The sequence below is a fragment of the Fukomys damarensis genome, unplaced genomic scaffold (genome assembly GCF_012274545.1).
Source record: "Fukomys damarensis isolate Sample0158 unplaced genomic scaffold, DMR_v1.0_HiC HiC_scaffold_36, whole genome shotgun sequence".
NCBI classification, from domain to species: Eukaryota; Metazoa; Chordata; class Mammalia; order Rodentia; family Bathyergidae; genus Fukomys; species Fukomys damarensis.
Window position 1 is genome coordinate 1639291 of NW_022900948.1, and position 8198 is coordinate 1647488.

Here is an 8198-nt window from a genome sequence, read left to right on the forward strand (position 1 = left end):
AAAGTACAAGATCCAATTGGTAAACATAACTGTACTATGTATACTTAAAAAGGACTAATAAACTCAATGAAAAAAAAGTGTTGAGAAAACTGAATATTTGCATGCAAAAATGAATTGGATCCTTTTTTAATAACATACACAAAAATAAATTGAAATAGATTGAATACTTAAATAAATAAGTGTAAGACATGAAGCCAAAAAATCATTAGAGATTTTGAATATGATACCAAAAGGATAGACAACAAAAGCAAAAATAAACATGTGAGTTTATGTCAAACTAAAGTTTCTGTACCTCAAAAGAAACAAGAAGCAGAATAAAAAAATAATACATGGAATGAGAAATTTATAAACCATATGCCTCATGATAGATAATATCCAAAACTTGTAATGAACACATATAACTCAATAGTAAGAAAACAACCTGAATTTAAAAATGAACAAAGTGTCTGAACAGTTATTTTTTTAATGAAGACATAGAAATGACCAGGAAACAGATGAAGATATGCTCACAGAACTAATCAACAAGAGAATATAAATCACAAACAAATTGTGATACTATCTCACAGTTTTTCAGCTGGTTATTATTAAAGAAGAAGAGAGCACGTGTTGGTCAGAGTGTGGAGGAAAGTGTGCCCACATACATGGGTGGTGGAATTATAAATTGGTATAACTATTGTGGAAAGCAGTAAGGAAATACTTCAAAAATATAAACAAACACACCAACTACCTCTGATCTTGGTATATATGGAAAGAGAATAAGGTAATTACTTTAAAGGAACAATCATACTACCATGTTAATTGCATCATTCAAAATGTTATAATAGTAATCACAATAATGGTAACATCCTCAGCATCCATAAATAAACGGACAATAAAAATATGGTATATATTCAGATAATCTTCAATGTACAATGGAATTTTATCCCAACAAATATTATAAGTTGAAAATACTATACATAGAAAATGCATTTAATAAAATCAACCCAGCAGGCATCATAGTTTAACAACACAGGTTATTGAATATCAGTTGTTTCCTTCATGCTTGCATGGCTAACTAATAATTGTGGTTCACCATTTCTGCCAGTGTCATTAGAAAGTACCATAGCACATATTGCAAGCCCAGGAAAGGAAGACAATTCAAAGTACAATTTCTAATGAGTGAGTGTCACTTTCACATCATTCTAAAGCAAAAATTCTAAATTGAACAATTGTAAGATAGGAACCATCTGTATAATGAAAAATGGAATATTTTTCATTTTAAAAAAGAAGAAAATCCTTCATTTATATCAACATAGATGAACCTAGAGGACATTATGTTAAGTAAAATAATTCAAACAAAAAAAGATAAATACATGGTTTGATATCTCCTATATTTGGAATCATAAAAGGTCAAATTTCATAGAAGCAGAGAATAAAATAGCACAAATGGAAAGATATTGGTCAAAGTATAAAAAGTTTTACATAAAAGATGAATAAATTCTGGGGATATAATGCATCCCAGTGACTATAGTCAATCCTGTTTTACACACCTGAAATTTTCTAGCAGCACATAGTTTTAACTGTTTTTATCACACGCAAAAAGTGGTTAACTGTGAAGCGACAGACGTGCTCATTTGTTCGAGGCAATCGTTTCACAGTGTACACATGTATGAGATCCTCACTTGGTGCACTTTAAATATGTACAATTTTTGTTAATTATATCTTAATGAGTCTAGAAAAAGAAAAACAATCAATAATGATGGTTCAAAAAAAGACAATGAATAACTGGGGACCAAGACCACTCCTCTGGGATTCACACAGACATATTCAGAAGTATACTTTACTAGTCATGTAAGTTGCTCCGAAACCGATCCAGATGACAGTTAACTTTAACCATCACAGGTCATTACTTTTAAATAAAAATAAATCATGCATTGTGTCTTATCAAATATCTTTTTAAAGGTGGAATAATATAAGAAAACAGATACATGTGTCTTAAATTCCATAGCTTTATTTAAGTTCTTTTCTCCAGATAATACAAAATGTACAGACTTAGTCAATACCATAAAACAACAAAAATATGAGGAATTTTGGTGCAAAAGCACCAGATTAAAAAAAAATTTTTTTTGGTACTACGGATTGAACTTGGGTCCTTGTGTTTGCAAGGCAGACCGTGGAACCACTGAGCTAAATTCCCGGCCCCCCAGATAAATTTTAAGTGTCAGAGAAGGTGAACACACTTTTTTTCTTGTAAATAATCATTACGCAGCAACTTTTAAAACAACTAGAGAAGGGATGCTGCTGAAGAGTGCATGCAACATGCAGGAGAGCAGTGTACCTTCGGAAGTCAAGTTGCTAGGGATAGAACAAGAGTTTCTATAGCTGAAAAATGGAATTTTGCTAAGTTAGTCTTTTTGAGCATTGAGTATACTCAAAATAAAATAACACATAAAATGAGAGCATAAGAGTATCTGACTGGGGCAAGTACTGCATAACCTATCTGTTAACTACTATTACTATCATCAAGATCATTATTTTTATTATTATTCAGCAAAAAAAATGACTCCTCAACTAAAACCATATAGTTTTCATCTAAAATATTAGAGATCAACTAGATCACAAAATAGTTTAATACACTTTCCTCTTAAGAATAGAACTTTGCTGTAAATATTTTCCATTAGCATATTGAGAAACATATCTAAAATTAACTGTGGCTATAGAACTTGAAGAGAAAAATATATATTAAGTAACACATTGCAATACAAAAATTTTAAATGTATCAAATCTATTCAAAGAAGAAACCCACAGTTCTGACCTTCTATTCAAGTTGCTATACTACAGAGGATTTATGTTATTGAAAGCATTCAACCTCAGTAACAGATTTTTATCTTTATTTCACCAGAAATTGTATTAGTATTATGATATAATAAAAGAGGATAGTAATCAGTAAACCTGAGGTTTAATGTTGGGTTTGAATATTTTTTTATTTTTATCTAAACTTTGGCAGCAATTTAACTCATTTAAAATTTAGTTTCTCTTCCTATGCAAAGTAATACCTATGTCAGAAGCCTGTGTAAAGGAAGCATTATAATGACATAAGAAAATTTTTATAGTAGATATTCAAAATGTATGCCATTAGATATGGCTGCTTCTGTTCATTTATTCAATCCTACTTATCCTACAGTATATGTGAAATGGCCTACAGGGATTAAAGTTTACATGAGAATATTGTTTGTGAGGGGAAAGTCTAGGAAATATATACTGTGTTGAAGAAAGGCAAACAACACACAGTGGAAGAGGCCCTAAGGACTTACCTAAATCATATGCTAGAATCACATATTTTGCTCTGTTTCCTGAAAGAGAAATAAAAAGCAGAAGCATATTTAGCTACATAATTCTAATTATTCATTCAACAAAACTATCAATTTTAATTGCTGAAGTTAGCTCTGAAATCTTTTTTCTTAAATAGAGCCCATCAAAGAAGGCGGAGACATAAAGCTACATAGGAGATAATGAGCAATGAGCAATCACTTGGCAGGGTACAGCGCGAATGCATCATGTCATAACTCTAAGAAACCTTTCACTTCATTAAAATGCAAATTGTTAAAGTTTTGCAGGGCTCCAAGACTAACTGGACAAACCTTTGCCTTTTACTTAGTATAGTTGGATCCAACATTGAATCATAAATTAGACAAGTAGATTACCTGCATATCTTAACATAATTCCTGACAATTATTAAATTTTCAGTAAGGATTTGAGCAATAGTTGGACCACAGACACTTTGAGGTATACTATCAGGTACTGGCATTAGTACCTAAAATATTTAAAATTGCTTTGTCATACTTAACCAAATTCAGATGCTTTCAATATCAATAAATATATAGGAGTTTAAAAAATGCTACAAGATTTCCAATCTTATTGAATATATGCTTTAAAATAATAAATGTGAAGTAGTTTTAAAATCTACAGACAAAATAATCATACCTTAGAAGTGTTTTCTATGAGGAAAACAGATTGTACAAAATGCAATTGATTATCTGGGAGACTAATGTATACCACACATGCTATGGTTTGGGTCTAGATGTCCCCCCAAAGCCTCATGCAGGCACAGGTGTGTGATGTTAGGATTAAAGGGCTGTGATCACTAAACCACTACAAGTGAGTGATGAGTGTGACACCACCCTAATCCCAGGAAAAATTCGATAAAAGGAGCAGAAAGACACTGATAAGCTTTCTTGTTGCTTTTGCTGCTTCTACTGCCATGAACTATTGTCCCTCTGCCACCCTGCCTTGGAGCCAGCCAATTATGGACTGAAAACCAAAAACTGTAAGCCAAATAAATCATTTTACCTATGCTTTTAAAAGCTAGGGGTTATTTTTTGAATAAAAATCATTGCTTTTCTTTTGATCCCAGTGTCCTCATTATCTTACCATGATCAAATACTGCTTCAGACCATAGCAGTGAACACAATTTGAAGCAATTTGAAGTTCTCAAAAAATTGAGAACTTTGGATTATATTATGCTTGCTAGGTTTAACAGTTAATGTGTTACTAAAGATTTAACATAAGCACAGATTCATGATTAAGGCTGAGAGCAACAGGGGGAAATTAGGTGAAGACATATTTAGAAGGCAGTGTAATTTGATGACAATTCTAAAAGATTTACCAAAAGTCCTAGGAAAGAGGCCTGCTTGAGCACTCTTAAAAAAATATGTGTGAGTGCAATCTTGAGATTCTTAGTTAAGGTGACAAGAGCATATTTAAAAATTATGATGATTATAAAATCACTGATATTAATAAATAATTTGGGGCTGCTATTTCAATTATTTTGAGCATAGTATTTGATGACATTAAGATTGTGGGTTTAATGTAAACACAGTACACTTAATTCAAAAAAGAATAAATAGATGGTCCTTGAATTAAAGGCAACCATTAGAAGTCATAGCATAGACTGGTCAAAGTATAAAGAAATAAAAGCAAGCCATTTGAAGTTCTAAGAAAGAATCTCTGAATATTAATGTTCCCTTACTATATTACTGTATGCTAAAAGAGTACTAAACAATTCTTTTTTTTTTTTTTCCCTTGGTATCGGGGATTGAACTTGGGTCCTTGCACTTGCAAGGCAGGCCACCGAACCACTGAGCCAAATCCCCAGCCCCCTAAACAATTCTTTAGAAAACAATAAAAAGACTATTAGTCTTTGAAAAGGTAGTTTAAAAAGAAATAAATTTAAAATAAATTACTTGGGCAAAACATACTGTATGGCAGATGGCAAGAAAACTGACAGAAATTCTTTCCATTTTTGGACACATTCCTTTTGTAATGCTCTTCATATGAAGATATGGAGTATTTCCCTCTACCTCTTCCTCTACTTGAGCTTTATTATTTGATGTAGTTTTGGTAAATAAGAACAGCAAGGCTGACATAAGAAAAGAAAAATTGACACAGGAGCCTTAAAAAGCAATGGGGCTTTTTCTTGTTGCTGTTGTGGAAACCCAGAGTCAGATGAAGAACCAGGGCTGATGTAGTAGGTGCTAGAGACAGGAGCCCAACTTTTCCTATTGCCCAGATCACCACAGCTCATATTCAGTCAAGCGCTTTTGAACAGGACTAGGCAGTACTCAGCCCCAGTAATGGTTAGTACAGAAATCAACATTAAACACTTAGTATAATCACAGCCTAGCACTGTTTGATAATTGAGAATTATAAAACCAGAAGCATAATCATGTTCATTTGATTATGATTTTACTATTAAAATGTTCTTTTTCAAGGGAAAATGATATTGTATGAAATAAGTGATCAAGTGATAACTTTTTGTTGTAGTTTTGGCCACTAAGACAAATCACTTAATTGTGTAAGCCTCATCTGATAAAGAATTTCTGAGCCACAATCTTGACCTTGAATTCATAATATACAAAGACTACCAGAAAAATCTACTTAAGACCTCAATCAGATCACGATAATCTTCTTGTTTAAGGGAAAATCTGGCTCATTATTATTGACAACATAGGCATGAATGTTCGGCTTTAGCCTAAACAGGTTCTGATTGAGTAAAATATTAGATGTCAGTATAAATGAATACCAATAAGCAGAAACTGAATAAGAAATGGGACAAGAAACTAACTCATTATTTAAATCATGTCTTTAAAGAGGCTATCTCAAGTCATGATTTGAAAGACAATTTGCCAAGAGATTAAATTTCAAGATCTTTAATATGGCTTGTGAGTTTTAATCTTCTCTGTATCCACATATCTAGTAAATTTCTGTCTTTGGTTTTACATTATAGCCAAGTCAAAATACTTGTAACTCTTGATAGTGCATGTTTTCAGACTTATGTATCTCTGCTTTTGATATTTTGATTCATTGGAACAGTTTCTATTTGTCTTTTAAGACAGATGTTAGGTGTATTCATCTGAGTCTTTTCTAAGTCTAAATAGCATATATATATCTATCTATCTATATATATATATATAGATAGATATATATATATCCCTACAAATTTGAACCGTATCCATATCACAACATTTTTTTTAGTTAGCTTTTTCCGTGTATGTCCTCATGAACAGGACTGTGTGGTACTGATTCCCAGTACGTGATATATTTTAGATGATCTATTAATGTTTGAGGAGCCAACTTTGAGTTATTGCAAAGTGAACACTGTAAATGATTTGAGAAGTTTAGGGGATGGAATTTCATCACAAAATATCTTCTCTGCTTGTTCTGACCAACCAGCTACACTAGGGTACATTCTGTTCTCAGAATAAAAAAAAAAAAAAAAAAAAAAAAAGTCACCACAAGGAGAAATCCTACATTTTAGAATTAGTTACGAGAACTTTTCGAAAATATCAAATTCAGCTAGAGTAAGGAGATGTAACTAGAAAATTATGTATTTCAGATGCAAATAGCAAGTAATTTGATCGTAATATTCAATTAAAAATGAAAAATCTATTTTTGAGAAAAGGAAAACATGGAAACAAAGTATTTGTAAATAGGGAGTGGTGGAGGAGTTGTAGGGAGGTCAGGGGAATGGGAAAAAATAAGTGCCAAGATGCATTATATAAGGTATGAGTTTCCAATGATAAATATAAATGTATTTTATACCTGAAAATGTACCAAAAAAGAACTTATGAAAAACCTAGTGGTCATTCCAAATATATCCAAATTACAATAAGATGATTAGTGAAAATATGCAGATCTGTAGCAATGACTCAAAATTATGTTAGGCAATATTATAGCAACCATATTTCAGCCTGTGGAATAAAGGAATAGTTTCATTTTCACCATGAGGTTTAGAAGTTATGATTATTGCAAAAGAGAGAAATATTGTAAGGCCCCAACCCCAGTGTGTGGCTGAGGGCAGTAAGTATGGGATGTAAATATACAGGGTAGGCTCAAAGATGCCTCAGTTATGCAAAAAAAAAAAAAAAAAAGGAGGTGATATTTTTGAAGTACATTTTGGAGAATGGAAACTTTATCGGTAACTAAATTCTCAGTTGAAATAAAATTTAGATTTCTTGGATTTGATTTTAAATAGAAATGAGGGATACAGATGTACTGAACTAATTCTGCAATTTCAAATCACTATGATACTGGAGAAAACTGAAACTCAATGAACAGAAAGTAGAATCTGAGAAATATAATCTGGAGAGATAAATCTGGAGTATATTAAAACTAAATGAATTATTCTAAAGGGGTTTTCCCAATTTTTTGGAAAGAAAAGTAGGAAATTTCTATTTTATTGCATCTTTTATTTATTGGATTCCATTAACTGAATATAAAGCATTCAGCAGTATCATTCTTTTTTCTTGTCTATTCTCAATCCATTTGCTGTTGTGTGGGGCTGCGGATTTAGCTCAGTGGTGCTGGCCCCTGCAAGCACAAGGTAATGAGTTCAATCCCTGGTAACAAAAACAAAAACAAAAAGCCTGCCATTTGCTGTTATTATGCAATGTCCTAAATTAAACAGTCTTGGTACATAACAGTGATTGTCTGACTGCATATTATAATAAATTTGGAAGTATTAAGTAACAAGTGGGTCTGGGGTGGGGATTGTATCATCTGATATATTTTAAAAATCAGACCCAATGATTCTAACGTGAACTCCTGTTTGCATTGTTATATAGATAGCCCAAGACAAATAATTTAATAAGATGTAAGTCCTAGAGTAAATAGGTCCTACAAACTTATAGCCTGGGGTATTAAGAGGTCTTATTTTTTTT